Consider the following 16807-nt stretch of genomic DNA (forward strand, 5'->3'; position numbering starts at 1 on the left):
CGATCTGGCCCAAATTTGGCATGAGATCTTGCACAAGGATAAATTTCAGCCTGCAACGCATAACATTTCACAGGTTTTAAATTTCCCATACAAATTTGGGACAGTCTAGTGTACATACCTACCTATTTCATACTTTTTCGAAGTCTGATAATTATATTATGAAAAAATGTTGAACAATGGACCATTTTTGAAAATTGAACTGGTGTATCCTCTGAACTTTTTTTTTTTAGTTGAAAGTTTGTTTCTCACACCCTAAGCTATCATTTGAAGAGTAATCCTCCAGAATCCCAGATAGAATAAAATTTTGGAACACTCTAGTATACATGCACCTGTTGTTCTTATTCTTTTTTCCATAACCTGAACATTTCATTAGTGGGAGCTTCCTTAAGGTGCTTATAAGTTAATTATTTTTAATTTCTCAGGTCTATATGTATAATCAGATTTTTAAAGGAAGGGTGGATGAAATTTTGTTAGAACCGCACGTATTGAAAAGGATGGGGTCGATGGGTAGTGTTGAGTCCATGATCGCTTACATTTTTTTGTTGCAGCCCTCAATGTTTGGAAGCTATCTTAATAACCGCCTGACAGCACTTGAAAAATATTCAAACAAAGTTTTGTAATACATGTGAACATATAACACTCTAAATAAGTTATATTTATCCAAAATTTAATCGAATTTCACCCTCGCATTGAGAAGTAAGCACACAAGTAAATGTTGCATTTTTTTCGAGTACAGCCCCTAGGATCTTCTTCACTTTGCGGCACCAACGATAACCATACCGCGACTGGGCTGGATGTTGTTAACAAGTCACTCGAGCAGACTCTAAATCTACTGTGCAAGGCTGTGAGTCAACAGAGACCGGGTAAAAAATTATCCGTAAACAGCTCCGATATCATACCTACTCCGGTATGGTTTTTCCACATCACTCGTGGGGCACATGCAGCCCAGAACTAAGATCTATCCCACCGTAATCGGTCCGATGCGGTGTGGGCGATAAAACATACAAACAATTCCTCTCGGTTTGCTTCAACCCCTTTCAAACCCCTCCCAAACCGACTCCGTCATCGTTGCTAGATTTACGGTTCACTAGAAGGTACTAGCGATGACGGTGATGATGATGATGATGTTGTTATTGAATTTGCTCAGTGTTGGCGCGATGATGCTACACGGATGGTTGATGAGAGCACAAACTCGAGCCGTGTGGAGGCAAATTTGATGCGAAACAAACGTAATTAACACTGTCTTACTAAAAATCAACCGTCTGCATACATCCGCATCTCGGTTTCAGCAAGTTTCGAATCTAAAAGTTCTGCAGAAAAGGTAAAAATTGGTTTTGAAACTGATGACGGACATCTTAACATACAGATTGAAGGTAGACACTTTTCGTATACACTTTCATTTCAGTTTTCAATCACGCGATTCACTTTATGGGTCAGGGTTTCTGATTTCCTTGAAGTTCTAGTAGTTCCCGAAGTTCCTCAACAACGCACTGAAAACAGCACCATGAGTGTAGTTGTTTAACGTTGCTACGCAAAAACGCCACACTTTCATTTGTGAATAACTTTTGAAATTGAAATAACTTTGGATGAAAATTTATGAAATTCTCAGGGATACTACCTAATGATATAGTGTTGACATGTGCAATATTTTGTGGCGATCTGTCAAGTAGTTTTTGAGATAGCGTTTAATAAATAAATTCATTACCCGAAGTTTTTAGGCAGGTTCGTGAACAATCTAGAGAAGTCCCCTTAAAGAGAGACCCCAAAACAGCTGGAAATCAACTATGTGATCAAAACTCATGTGGTAAATCGTTTTAAAAGTCCCAGAGGATCTAACAGTGAGCTAAAATTTTAATAAAAGTAAGAGTGATTGATTCCATGAAGGTAGTATATAATCCAATTTGTAAAGGTAGACAAATTATAAACGTCATTGTTGGTTGATTATCTTTCGACTACAGTAGATATAGGATAACAAAACGGAAGTTCAAACAAAATATTTAAAAAAATACAATTTGTCCGTGACCGGATAAGAAAATATCTAAAATTAAACATGATTTCAACTTGAAACTTTCATTTTAACATCTCTGTACCACCATCAAATAGTTAGCAAATCATAGGGATTATAAAACGAAAATATGTCGGTCCTCTGAGAAACTTTAAATTTCGCTGTCCGGTCATAGACATTTTTTCTAATTTTTCCCAAACAAATGTTTTATTCTATATTTTACAAGGCTTCCTAGAACATTCATATTTTTTAAAACCGTACTCACATAATCGGTGCAAGTGATTTTAGTCAATTTTCTCCGTTTTTATGTCATTGGCGAAAACTTTGGTAAAGTAGTTCTTAATGTCCAGTCATAGACAACACTTTGGAAATGAGTGAAAACTAACATAGAATGATTTCTCTTACCACATGAATATGTTGAAAATTAATTATTCTAATATAGTTTTGTGATCAGAATATTGATACTCTTCAAATCAGTTGAGAAATCAACAATTACAAAAATATATTTTTGAAGTTATTTCTAAAAAACCGTAAGTGTCTGGTATTAGACAAGTTCCTCCTATCAGCAGAGCCGATTTTAACACACCTTCTATGGGCCCTGAACTTGGAAATTCAACAACATTCTCGAAGTTTAATGATCACGTAAAATTTTAACGCTTATAAGCGTATAAAATTGAACAACTTTCCATCGGAAACAGCATTTGAGGATGTCCGGTTGGGCGGATGTGTAATATGGCTTCCTACAGAAGATACTTTCACAATTTTTTAAATATCAACTTATAAAAGATCTTGACATTACATGCATGGCCGTAGGAACGGGGGGGGGGGTTTGGTGGTTAAACCCTGCCCATGAAGGTCAAAAAATGCCAAGTGATTTTTATTTCAAGAACATAAAATTTGAAATTCTAATCAATTTTTGGTGAACAACGAAAATGATTCAAGAGTAACAATAGTGTAACAATCTCGACTTCAGAACCTCAAAATCTCATTCCAGGTCCACAATTCCACAACAGTTTAAAAAAAATTCTCACTTGTTGATAGTAATAAGTCCCAAATATTGAATCCCAATAAAGTTAGACTAAGCTTACCGGATTTTGACCAGATTTTCGAATCCTATTTGCAAAGTCAAACGTAAATTTCAATTGAGTTCCTAGAATTATGTATCTTGTGTCCAGATCCTTTTTTTCAACAAATTTTGTCAAAATAAACATTCACGATTTATTGAAAGTTTAAATATGATTCTGAATCGACTGAGGTGTTTATTAAAAACAGTTTTCCATGTGTTTTTCTTCATAATATTAAAGGAATAATTCCGAAAATTGCCTGCATATTGGACAGATATTTGAGAAAACTTATGTCCTAATTTCGCAAGGTTTTAGGATAAAATTGGCTGAATTTGCCCAGCTCGGATACTCGCGGAAAACTAACTAGTAAATATTCAGTTTATTTTTCTTGATTCTCAGTTTGGTTCATCATTGGTATAGAATCCTGCTTCGAACCTTGGTGTTGCATTTCAATCTAAAATATGATTAATTTTCCATATTCAAACCTCAAAATTTCGGAATATGAAAAGAAAATATTTAAAATTCAAACCATTTTTAAGACTTGGATCTGAAATTTTTATCCTAAACTTATATGCAAAGTTGAAACAAAAGAAAGTTCCATGAGTCCAAAACTGAAAAATGTTTTTTTTTCAGGGATTTTCATCCAAGTGGGCTTATTCATCCCGAAATTGGAAAATGTGAAACAATTTCGTCATTCACAATTTTATTTAAATGTAAAAGTTCAATTAAAATAAAAAAAAAATTGAAAAAAAATCACATTGAAAACCTTGAATTCAGAATCAAATATAAAATTTCTGGTTAAGTTTTTAAGGTTAGGTTTCGCTTTTTGGTTTCAAATTAATAGGATTTCTTATCTGAAATTTAGATTCAGGTTTTGAATTTGGGTTCAAAATGCAGAATTCTGCACAAATGCAAAACTAATGTCTAAGGATTTTATTCAAATTAAGCTTAAATTTAAGTTTTACAATCAATTTTAAAATATCAATGTTAAAATTTCATTAAGGGTTCAAATTGAACGAAATCGCAGTTGGATAACTTTGATAAGTGATTCTGAATTAAAATTTTAAATTCAATCAAAATCAGTTTAGAAACACAAACCTGGTGAAAATCACATATAAAAAGTAAGATCTGGATTCATTGATTTTTTAAAAATCTAGATTTTAATTTTGAAAACTTCAATCACAGAATTTAAATTATGAAATTTAAAATAATAATTTTTGAACTTGTTTCTTTTATCCTCAGGTAAAAATTCAACTGAAAATTTTATTTAACACCATCTACATAAATTGCAGATTCAAAATCAAAGGTTCTATCTGAAATCTTAAATTTTAATCAAGTTTACAATAGTAGAAAATGTACTTTATTTGAATCGTAAACATATTTTTTTTACTTTTATTTCTGAATATTTGATACATTTTCACCCATGCTTAACATCATGTTAATAACATGGTTATGCTTGCGGTTTGGAAGAATAAGCTTGCTAGTTTAAGTGAGTAAAAAAAGCGATCAAAATCCTTTTTTTTGTTTTGAATTTATAGTCGTTTATCAACGATGCAGTTGGCGCACCAGTAATTGAAAAACTTATCTGGAACAAATGTATTCGATGTTCGATGGGCTCGATCTCACGGACATCAGCAAAGGAGGCAACTGATTTACCAACTGAGCTAAATCACGAGTCCCCATATTTTTAAAGCTTCATGAAAACAAAAATGGGAAACTCCTAGGACTTATTTTCGAAAATAAATAACTTTTAATGCAAAAATACTTTAACCCCCCCCCCCCCCCATGAGCTGGTTCTTCCTACGGCCCTGATTACATGTATGTACATGTTTAAGTTTCTGTGAACAAAATCTACAAATCCGGTAAAATTCGACTCTGCTCATAGTTTTTTTCTTAATAATCTTTCATGACTACTCAATTTCATAACTACTTAGTTTTATGATGCTAAATCAACATTATTAGAACAAGGGGAATAGTGTAGTAGAATGAAATAAAAACAAATAAATATGCTGTCTCAAGATATAAGATCATTCTCATCTATATGTATAAAAATGAATTTCTGTCTGTCTGTCTGTCTGTTCCCTATAGAATCGGAAACTACTGAACCGATTTGCGTGAAACTTAGCAGGTGGGGGTATTGGAGGCAGGAGAAGGTTCCTATTATGGTTTGAGACCCCTCTCTCTCATTAAGAGAGGGAGGGGCCTCCCAAACAAAAGACTACCTTACAATTTTTCATATAATTCGAAACATAATCAAGATATTGGAACCAAATTTGGCATGAGAAAGTATTTGGATACGAAAAATATTTCTTTGATTATTTGAGACTCCTCCCTCTTTCCAGGGATCATATAATTCGAAACATAATCAAGATATTGGAACCAAATTTGGCAAAGGAAGGTATTTGGATACGAAAAATATTTCTTTGATTATTCGAGACCCCTCCCTCTTTCCAGTAGGGAGATATAAAGGAGGAAGGGGCCTCTTTTATAATTTTTTACATAACTCAAAAACTAATTAAGCAAATGAAACCAAATTTGGCATGGGACGGTATTTGGATACGAAAAATATTTATATGATTATTAAAGACCCCTCCCTCTTTCCAGTAAAGCGATATAATGGGGGAGGGGGGCTCTTTTATAATTTTTTGAATAACTCAAACAATAATTAAGTAAATGGAATTAAATTTAGAATGGGCGGGTATTTGGGAACGTGATATGTTCTAATGATTGTTTGAGACCCCTTCCTTCTTCCAGCGGGTAGAAAAGAAAGAGGGAGGGGAGTTTCATACAATTTTTACTGCATAACTCGAGAGCTACAGAAGAAAATGGAACCAAATTTGACATGGACCGATATTTGAGTACGAGAAATGGTTCTATGAATATTTGGTATCCCTCGCTTCTTCAGAGGTGGATGAAAAGGGGGAGGAGAGGTCTCCCTTACAATGTTCAGTATAACTAGCGAGCTGATCTAGCAGGGTATTTGGATACGAGACATGTTTTTATTATAAATTGAAGCCCCACCTTTTTTCAGCGGAAAGATATAAAGGGGGAACGGGGGGCTTCCATACAAATTTTTTGCATAACTCTTTAATCGAGCAAATGAATCCAAATTTGGCATCAAAAAGTATTTGAGTACGAAAAATACTTTTATGAATATGTATTATGTTCTCACCCCTCCATTCAGTGGGGAGAACGGAAGGGGGTGGTACTTCCTTTCAAGTTTATGCATAACTCAAGAATTTACAACGCAAATAAAACCAAATTTGGCATGGGATAATATTTCAATACGAGAAATTTGTCTATGTGAAACAATTCCTTTCTTGCAGTAGGAGGATAGAATTGGAATTATAGGAAGGGAAGAGGAAAGCTTATATTTATTTTTGTTTTTACAAAATCCGGGAAATTGACAAAAATGCCAACAAAACAATAAACATTTGAATAATTTCGGAAAATATCATTTGTTTTTGAAAGGTGTAGCAAAGCACACCGGGTCAGCTAGTGAAATATAATAATAATATATCGGAACGGGCTCACCTAGGCAGCATAACAGGATTCTTTTGTTGGCAGATGTGGTATCGCTTAATTTACCGGAAGCGAGTTTCAGTAAAGCCATTATCTAACTTGAATGACAATAGATACACTTCTTGTGACTTGTTTTCAAATCATTCTATTTTTCACTTTTTCCAATTTCGCATTTTTTAAATTTTCAAAACAACGCTTCAATGGTAAAAAAAAATCTTTCGAGATGATTTTCACGGAGTTGTCATAAACACCTTGGATCAGTGAAATGAATTATTGCCGATTAACTCAAAGTATAATCAAAATATATTGAAACATTTTTGATTTGCTGAATATCTGTATAAATATTCAATTACCTGTTATCGGTATGTAGAGATTATTGGTTGTAAAATTTTAAAGAGAGAGTAGGTAAAACGAAGCCTGCACGGGATTCCATCAACAATACGTCTGTATTTACAATAACGACTGGACGCGCTACAACTCTTACAAAGTTATCAAAAGTTGATTCAAAGCGTGTGAAAAACACGTGACGGAATGCGATATACTTGAAAACATCTAATCCAATTAGAACTTGAATAAGCCAACAGGGCCGCAAGCTCGAAGACCGTGGATCAGCTACTCTGCGATAAATCCGATGATTAAGAGATGTTGGTGATGGAAAAGTGCGACGACACTACATATCTTAGATCCACTTGTTTGCATCGACACCATTCACCCTGTTCTGGTAGTGTTTACTAACCATAAATGTATACACAGAACTCAGACGCGTCTCGCGAAGATTTAAAGACGATGGTGATTCTTTCTTCTTTTGTCTTTTCCTGAATACGATACCTCTACTTTTATAGACACATCCTGCTGCCCTGCGTTCTTACGAGAACATCCAATCAGCCAGAGTGACGAACTTTATAAATAGAGCATATCTTCACATATTCATAACTCCCGCGGGAGCACCATTTTTTTTCCTTTTGCACGAACCTCCCACCGAAGAGCAAACAAATCACCTTACATCACATATGCATTCACATATAGGGAGGAAATCCCAACTCAGTGGACGGTTATTTCCCAAAGTGGCTAATCAGAAGCCCCAGAATTCGACTACGTCGCACTGCTTCAACCGAACATCTTCGAAACTGTGTTTTCGTTGTGCACTTTTCCTATTTTGATTCGCCAAAAAACACAGAAACCGACCGAATCGTTTCCCGCCGTGAAACGTAGAACGTGCTATAGCACTATCACACAATCGTCAAAACCGCGCTTCGGGACGACCGTACGCTACGTTAGGTCGTGCGTATCGCTTAAATTCCGCCTCAACGAGGAGCCGTTAGCTCCAATCTGGCCGCGTGTATCAACCAAAGTGATGCCGGCGACGAGGCGGTTTGTTTTCGTTTGGTCTCCACACGCGTGTTTAGGTTTATTGGTCCATGTTCTCTCCTCCCGGAACTCACTCAATAGTCGGATTGAGAGCTGAGAGAGCAGGCTGCAAAAAGAGCAGAAATTGAGAGTCTCGAAAGAATTTCCAAGTGGGAGGCTAGCTGGTGCCATGTGGGAAAACCAACCATCATAGGAACTCACCGGAAAACACATTACAAATGGAGACGCCTGATCAGTTCAGGAAGGAAGCATCCGTGACCGACCCACCGACACGATAACAACAGTGATCATTGGTAGCGGTGAGGATAAATTTGAGACAAAAGACGAGAGACGAGAGGTTGGCTGTGATTATCTATCGTTTATTATAGAATGTTACATGGTGGTTTTTCAGTGGAACAGTGTGGTTGAGGTGGAGTTTCCAGCTATCGGTGTATTGGTACGCAGGATGTAAACAAATTTGATGGTGAGCAAATTTTTGCAGTTTATCTCGGGTTTTTTTTTTGCGGCCGCAAAAATAACCATTTAGCTGTTGACAATATAATCGATAACTTTAGCAATATTTTTAGCTACGAAACTACCGGGTAACATGTTGCATGCTGCTTAGAACAGTTCAATTTTTCCATTAGCTAGTTATTTCGTTCATTAACTATTAATTTTTTTTAACACGGTATGCATTTTTCTGAAAGTATTTCACTTATCTGATATTAAATCATACAGGTTAGTTAATTAATAATTATTAAAGACTTTTTAACAATTATCATCCAGATCAATAGCGATGTACAACAGGAGTTCACTAGAAAACTAAAATAATTGCAAAACCTTCCTGTGAACAAGACTGCCGAATAATGTTCACTGGCCAATGTCAATACCGAATATACCCCTTTTCAACTATTCAACAAATTCTGGACAATTTTTTGAAAAATTGGCCTAAATCGGACAAATCTGAACCAAAGTCTAGGCATTATTCCAAAACATATTCCAAAAATATCTGAGCATCCTGGCCAGATTTGTGACCCATAAAAAATGCGAAAATGTTTGATAACCTGTTTTGGGTTATTTTTGGCGAATTTTGAGGATTTTTTTTGTGTATTAGCTGTATTCTTCATCTCAGTGAGGAAAATAGAAACTAGCTGCAGCATTTTTTTTACTTTTCGACAAAAAACTGAACAATTTTTTTTAAAAAAAGTAGTAATTGTTCAAGAAAAAACTCGTGCCGGAATCAAATAAAATCAACATAATTGTTGTTTTATAAACAAGGCATACTTAGAGCACCTATACCCGTGGTCTATTCTTGGGACTAATTTATACAAGAATTGAACCAAAGAAATTAGATCTGATCCAATGAAAAAACTGGCAACCGCACTTGTGTTCCATTACCTGTCAAACGGATCAGAACTGCGTCAAATTTGATTCAAATCTCATCAGTTTTAGATCAATCCCTATACCAGCTCTAAAAAAAAGTTTAGTTGAAACTGGTATAATGGATCACGGATACAGGTGCTCTTAGTTTGATAAGAATTTTAAGTCCCATTAAAACTTCCAACGGATGATTACCGAGCTAGTGGTTATGTTCCGGCACTGAAAATCGAGACGATTTTGATGCAATTTGGGGGGTAAAACTTCGATTTGATTCACTCAGCCTCACGTGCAATTTTTCTTTCGTCTGCCAATTTCCATTTTACTAGTGGCACGGAAATGTCTTCGGCCTACGACTTCTTTTCCACTGGTGATAGTTCTGTTTGTTGCTGGGTCAGAAAAAACATCGCCCGCTATATCCCGTTGCCTAATAGTCAAAGGAAACAGTTTTATCCGATCCGTTTAGAGAGGCTCTCAAATTGTCTCACCTCTTTACCAAACCAACTCGAATTCGGCCTCCAGTCTGTTGGTTTCGACTCCGAAATATAAGCGACAGACGGTAACTCTACGCGACGTTCAGCAAATCACAATCGAAATGACGAATTCTGGCGCTTAATTTGTTTTGTTCTACAGATTTTGTTTTGTTTTGCCGATTCTTGTTTATGTTGTTCAAGTAGGTTCAAGTGTGCGTTTGGCGTTTACACTCTTAACTCTAAAGCCTAGTCCACACTAGCTGAGACGGTTCGCCTCGAGACGGTCTCAGCGTCTCCCATTTTCTTCGGGAGACACTGCCCAGACTCTGCCATAAACTGTAGAACGAATTATTCACAGCGTAGCAACTGTCCAATTGAGGTATAATTGGATGAGCGTGAAAAATTTTTTGGCGCCAAATCATCGTGTCCCACATATTAGCATAAATTTGGTAGTTCATGCTTGTATTATACAAAACAAGATGAATCGCCCCAATGTACAACACTGGTGTTCATCTTGTTCATTGCGAAAACATGGCTGACTTCGGCCATATTGCCAGATTCAGAAAAATCATGGCTGCTCGATGCAGTGATTCCAGTAGCATTTTTTAAACGAATTATAGCAAATTTGAAAGTTGTATAAAATTTTATATTGGCTCGGTTTGAAAAATTTTTTTTTTTATTTTTGAATATTTCATACATTGATTTTATATTGCCTCGTCAAAAACTTTTGAATTCAATTTTCATTAATTGGAAAAAGTTTAATAAAAGTAAATTGAAAAATAAAACTATTCAACACAAAGTTGGATTTTGCTACAAATACATATAATATGGTAAAGATAGTCTCAGAAAATTACATTTATTCTTGAGCCTTGAATTTAAAAAATATTCACCGTGCTTTACCTGTTTATTATTATGATATTTATTCTTTCTTTCTGTAAGTTATTCAATCATGCATTTGCAATAAGCGAACTTTATTGTTAATTATTATGATTAAATTGACTCAGAGGCAAAGGCAATCCATTTTTAATATAATCTTAAATATTTAAAAATATTTAATGTTCATATGTTCATGTTTAAAAACAACATGTTCATGTTTAAAAACAACAATCATTATTTAGAACTATATTACTTAAAGGGCATTTAAAAAACAAAAATTAACTTTCTGATAATTAAAAACTTTTGACAATTATTTTTTTTTGAAATCATCACTCTCGGCAACACTGAACTCCAAGCAAAAAACATTCTACATGTCGACTGTGAACGGGTTCGCGTGGATATGAAACTTGATTGTTTCATTTCATTACAGGTAATCTAAGTCAATTTAATTGTTTATTGTCCCGTAACTATATTGAAGTTTTAATTGCAGTTCATGTGGGGCGAATTTTGCAGTGAAAACTACAACTTGGACCCAGCAGTAAACAAGGCGCGCGTTGGTTCGTCAGGCAAAAGAACAAAATGGTAGTGAAACATCGAAATATTTTCACTATTTCTCTTGAAAATGTCTTGTTTCTTGTCTACAGGTCGTGCTACAGGTAATTGTCGACAATTCCGGCGAGCAGAGGATCGAATTAGTGGTGACGGTGGAGAAATTTCCCCTTGTGCATCCATCAGGTTGTGGTAAGGAGAAAAGTTACCACACAGGTGTCGGACGCAAACGATCAGCTGAGCTCCGAAGAGCGGGAAATTGGCCACGGCTAATATCTGACCAAATGCGACTCGTATCAATCCCACGGTTATGAACCTGCATGAAGAGGGTCCACAATGGTTCCAGCTCAGATGCATGCTGTTCTACATAGGTTATGGTTCGCTGCAGGATCCTTCAAATTGTCCAAAAAATGTAACGAAAATGTTTTGTTTTGAACAAAAATTGGACCTAATAAGAAATGTATTATTCAAGAAATGAATGATTCAAGAAATGTATTATTCAGAAGAAAGCGTTCAATAAAGTTTTATAAAATATTTTTGAAAATTAATTTTGAGATTTTTTTTTAAATTTTTATGCATTGTTTGTACTTTTTCGAAATGACACGCATACATACATAAACGCACGCATACATATATAAGCATGTACCAATCACACCAATACAATCCGACCATGCTAGACGTCAACGAGATGACAGCTCTGAAACGGGAAAATTCATTTCTACTGTATCGGTTGGGCCATTTTCCACTAGAAAACAATGGGATGGCTAGTAGGCGGCAAGTAGAATTCCTACTAATCTTTCTAGTGGTCCTACTACTCTTTTCATTAACCGGGTGAGACCGTCTCAGGTTTCCAACAACAACAACAGACAACAAAGTTCATCTCATAACAAAAATCGCAGTTCATGTTGCCTAGTGTGGACTAGGCTTAAACACTTAATTGTGGTTCGAATTACAAACAAACAATTACAACACGGTCAAAATTTAATATCCACACATACATACATAAATTTGATAATTATATCGCTACAACTTGTTCAAGAGCGAAGCGCCATTTGAAAGCAGAACGAATAAAAGCACTGTGTTGAAGAAGAAGCAGTTGATCGTCGTGTTCTCTCTCAGACCAGAAACTTTACAACAAGAAACGTACCCAAAACAAATTATTGCGACACATGCAACAGGACATAGCCTTTTCTACCATTGGGTAAAAATCAACCAAATTTTGCACACTTTTTCATTGATGTTGTTCTGGAACGAACGAGCCACTGAACCACCCTAATATGTGAAAAAGGCCCAGTAGCAACATGGCGATGCTGCGCCCATTAACGGATGTAATGCGCGCCATAAACATTCGGGTTTTCCTCGGTTCTCGGATTTTCCAAAGGGTCAAGACAAATTTAGCCCTCGGTTCGGCCTTTTCCCATCCAACCATCCTCGGACACAGATCACGGAACAAGTACGGTAAAACCGTAACAGCAAAAAGCCCAGTGGAGGAGGGGTGCTATTTGCCGTTAAGTCGAATCTCCCAGCGCAGCTCATCGACAACAAATCCTGGTGCGATCTGGAACTTGTGTGGATTCGCATTGGCCTCGCAGACCGGAAACTGTACATATGTGTACTGTACCTGCCACCCGACCGCTCAAGAGATGTTGCCCTCGCCGAGTCGTTTTCTCGCTGCATCGTCGAAGTTAGTTCTCTCTGCGCTCCAGAAGATGACTTACTTGTCATTGGCGACTTCAATATGCCCGGTTTGAAGAGGTGCTCTCACCATGGTAGCTTTCTGTATCCGAACCCTGCCTGCTCTACTTTTTCGGCACCTTCAAACATCATATTGGACTCCTTGAGTACAGCGACCTTGCGCCAGATTAACGGCGTGGTGAACGAATACGGTCGTACGCTGGACCTTTGCTTTGCCAATGATGGATCTCATTTACCGTTCATCGAACTGGTTCCTGCACCGCTAGTTAAAGTAGTACCACATCACCCTGCTCTACTGGCATCTCTTGAAATAACTAGGCTGAACGCTACAGTAGGAAAACCAGCGACCTTCTACCTCGACTTTAAAAACGCTAACTTCGACGACATATCTCACATTCGGGCAACTATCGACTGGGTATCTGAGCTTGATCTATCAAATCCTAACGCTGCTGCTGATACCTTCTAACACATTCTGAATTATGTCATCGATCGCCACGTTCCAAAACGTTCTAGCAGCGGAAATACGCGAATCCCCTGGATCACGACTGAACTGCGACAACTGAAGACGGCTAAAAGGTGTGCTCTTCGAAATTACAAGAAGCAAAAATCATAATACACTAAGGATATATAACGTAAATTTAACTCCGTTTATAAAAAAGCCAGCGAACGTTGTTACCATAACTACCTACGTCGAGTACAACGTAACCTCAAGTCTTGCCCAAAATCTTTTTGGAAACACGTAAATAGTCAGCGTAAGGAACCTGGTATACCTTCAAACATGTTTTTGGACGGCATCACGGCGAACTCTGATCGTGGAATCTGCGATCTCTTCGCCCAAAAATTTTCCAGTATCTTCACTTCAGCTTCAACATCCCCAGAACATTTAGCTAGTGCTGTCAGGAACGTTTCGCCATTGGGCTTCTCAATAAATGGTATTGAAATCGAGGGGGCAGTCATCTCTAAAGCAGCAGCGAAGCTGAATAATTCCTTTTCTACGGGCCCGAGCGGGATTTCAGCTGCTTTTTTGAAAAGTTTCATGCCTGTTTTGCTGACCCCTATTCGGCTCATTGTTCAGGCTTCGCTTGATAGAGCCATCTTTCCTCTACTATGGAAGGAAGCTTACATGATCCCGGTTCATAAAAAAGGAGATAGGAGAGATATTAACAATTACCAAGGAATCTCTGCTTTATGTTCTATTGCCAAACTATTTGAATTGGTGGTCTTGGATCCTTTTTTCACGTCCTGCAAAAATTACATCTCCAATGATCAGCACGGATTCATGCCCAAACGCTCTACAACAAGTAACTTGCTAACGTTTACTTCTGTTGTGCATGAAAGTTTTTCTGCCAAATCTCAAACTGATGCAATCTATACCGATCTGTCAGCTGCATTCGACAAGGCGAACCATGAGATTGCCATTGGAAAACTCGAATGCCTAGGATTCTGTGGTACGCTACTGGGTTGGTTCCGCAGTTACTTAACCAGTCGTAAATTGATTGTTCGAACGGGTGACACCTTTTCCAGGCAGTTCCCAGTCACTTCTGGTGTGCCCCAAGGTAGCCATCTAGGACCGATCATTTTCCTAATTTATTTCAACGACGTGTTGTCACTCCTCGACGTTCCCAAACTTTGCTATGCCGATGACCTAAAACTATTTTACATCATAAACGACCACGACGACATAAATTTTCTGCAATGTCAATTTAACCTCTTTGCTGATTGGTGCGACCTTAAATGCCTGCCATTAAACCGCAACAAATGTGCAGTCATCAGCTTTTCTCGTAAGCGGCAACCTTTAATTGCGGAGTACTTCCTAGGAGACGAACCCATCTCACGTGTGAACCACGTTAAAGATCTTGGCGTAATCTTAGATCAGCGCTTGGAATTCAAGGCACACACCAACTACGTGATTGACAAAGCATCCAGAAGTCTCGGTTTCATTTTTAGAGTGGCGAAGGACTTCAAGGACGTGTATTGCCTTGAATACGCATCAGCTGTCTGGTGTCCCTACTACCAAAACGGTGTCGATCGGCTCGAGGCTGTTCAGCGGCGATTCTTGCGATACGCTCTTAGACACCTGAACTGACAAGACCCTTTTCACTTGCCTAGCTACGAAAATCGATGCCGCCTCATAGATATCGATACTCTTCAAGCTCGCAGACAAGCAACACGTGCCTCATTCGTCGTCGACCTCCTGACATCGCGAATCGGCTGTTCCACGCTACTGGAGGCTATTCCGCTTAGTGTACGACCCCGTGGTCTTAGAAATCTGGATCTTCAGTAGAACATTCCCTTTCGAATGAACAATTACGGAGCTAACAGCGCCCTCATCGGCGCAATGCGATCATTCAACCGTTTCTAGGTGCATTTTGACTTCGACGTTTCGGGGGATGTTTTCCTAAGAAAAGTTATACGGGCCTTCAGAACCCCATAGTTAGACTTAATGTTATGTTTTTAATTTTAATTTTAAGTAATCATTTGGATCAACATGTGATCCGTTGATAAGAAATAAATAACAATAACAATAACAATAAATACAGTCGGAGGCCCGAGCAGCCAAGTCAGATGCCTCAGAGGCTAGTGTCGGAGGTCCAAAAGGGACAATTTTGTGAGAAGTCCATAATTGTTAAAAGTCTAAGTCTATCGGAGTAAAATACAGTCCACTAAAGTTGTTGTAATGTTTCGAGAATGAGTGCGTTTTTTATTCGGTAAAGAAAGGTCTGATGTTATCGATCCAAGCCATCAGGGGCGATCCTGAACAGATGTGTATTGTTTTATTCGAGTAGCTGTCATACTCGAAGTCGTGTTTTTCGATTCAACGAAAATGGAGGTTCGTTCGCGTTGGGAGTCGAGAGAATAAATTCATCGCACTGGCAGTTGTAAAACAATGTTGAACGTTCACCATTCGACCGTCTCCAGAGTGTTGAAGCGGTTCCAGGAGCGGTTGACGTTGGACCACGGCATAGAGCTGCAAGAAAACCTGAACCGGAGAACAAAAAACGGAGGGAAAGGTGAAGCGGATGATTAAAGCAAATTCCAATTTCTCAAGCCGTGATTTGGCTAAAAAGATCGGCATGTCGCAGAGCTACATCCAGAGTGCAACTTTTTTTTTCAAGGGATTCAGAATGCAAAGTAAAGAGCTGGACTACATACATACAAGGTACAGAACTTCTCAAACAGCGATGAGCGGCCAGAGATGCCATTCTCTACCGAGAAAAACGGAGAACGGAGAAAAAAACACCCCCGTGCGATAGTTGCAAATCACCCGGGTGAGATTTTTCGATCCTCTCCACACATTATTCGCACCCCGGTTTCGAAAGCCACACACACCTTAGTTCAATAGCTCCAGCGTGCGACGATTTGTCACTGTAGAGCACCCCGGTGAAAACACAGAACCGACTAGTTGAAGCCACCAAAAAGCAAAGACAAAAACAAACACGACGGTGTGCATAATAATAGCATCAACAAACGATGAATGTTTCGGGCGAGTGAAACAGCTTCGTATGTGTTGGTAAACGCAACAAGCCAAGCCAGCTGCCGTCGCTGTCGCTCTCCGTGGTGAAAACATTTTTTCACTGTAGTGTGTGTTAGCTCTGTCGTGTTGATTTACAGATTCTCTACAGAGGTTCGGCTAAAAATCTCTGCGGTGCGTTTCAGAGAATCTCTACAGAGAATCGAAAACCGAGCACGTGGGTGGTTCTCGTAAGAGAAATTGCAAGCCTGTGAGCGGCAACAATCGACGGTTAAAACTTGGACACGGAAGCTCTACGAGAAGATGCTGACATAAATGGCTGCTGTGTGACGGACGACGAAGTGTCCTGGAGTGGTATGAGGCCAATTCTGTACATTTTGCTCCAAAAGCTACGCCCAGTGGAGCAGTACTGGATAATAATGAACCG

The 16807-nt window shown here is 38.0% G+C and overlaps 1 protein-coding gene and 1 long non-coding RNA gene across 4 annotated transcripts in view; one reads left to right on the forward strand and one right to left on the reverse strand.

Moving 5' to 3' along the window:
- The window catches only part of LOC129740405 (protein phosphatase PP2A 55 kDa regulatory subunit), a 195261-nt gene that overhangs the window by 152082 nt on the left and 26372 nt on the right, over positions 1–16807 (reverse strand). Inside the window, exon 1 of one of the 3 annotated variants that reach the window (XM_055732060.1) lies at positions 7590–7926. The exons of 1 other annotated variant lie outside the window; for it this stretch is intronic. The gene's annotated coding sequence lies outside the window, so the exon portion shown is untranslated. Of the gene's footprint in view, positions 1–6944; positions 6963–7589; positions 7927–16807 lie in introns of those variants that run through there. One more of the 3 variants, XM_055732061.1, reaches the window with a different exon arrangement.
- On the forward strand, positions 10998–11562 carry LOC129740408 (uncharacterized). Its single transcript, XR_008736232.1, has 3 exons — positions 10998–11094; positions 11155–11246; positions 11309–11562. It is a non-coding gene; the product is annotated as an uncharacterized LOC129740408 (long non-coding RNA).

The sequence above is a fragment of the Uranotaenia lowii genome, chromosome 1 (genome assembly GCF_029784155.1).
Source record: "Uranotaenia lowii strain MFRU-FL chromosome 1, ASM2978415v1, whole genome shotgun sequence".
Lineage (NCBI taxonomy): Eukaryota > Metazoa > Arthropoda > Insecta > Diptera > Culicidae > Uranotaenia > Uranotaenia lowii.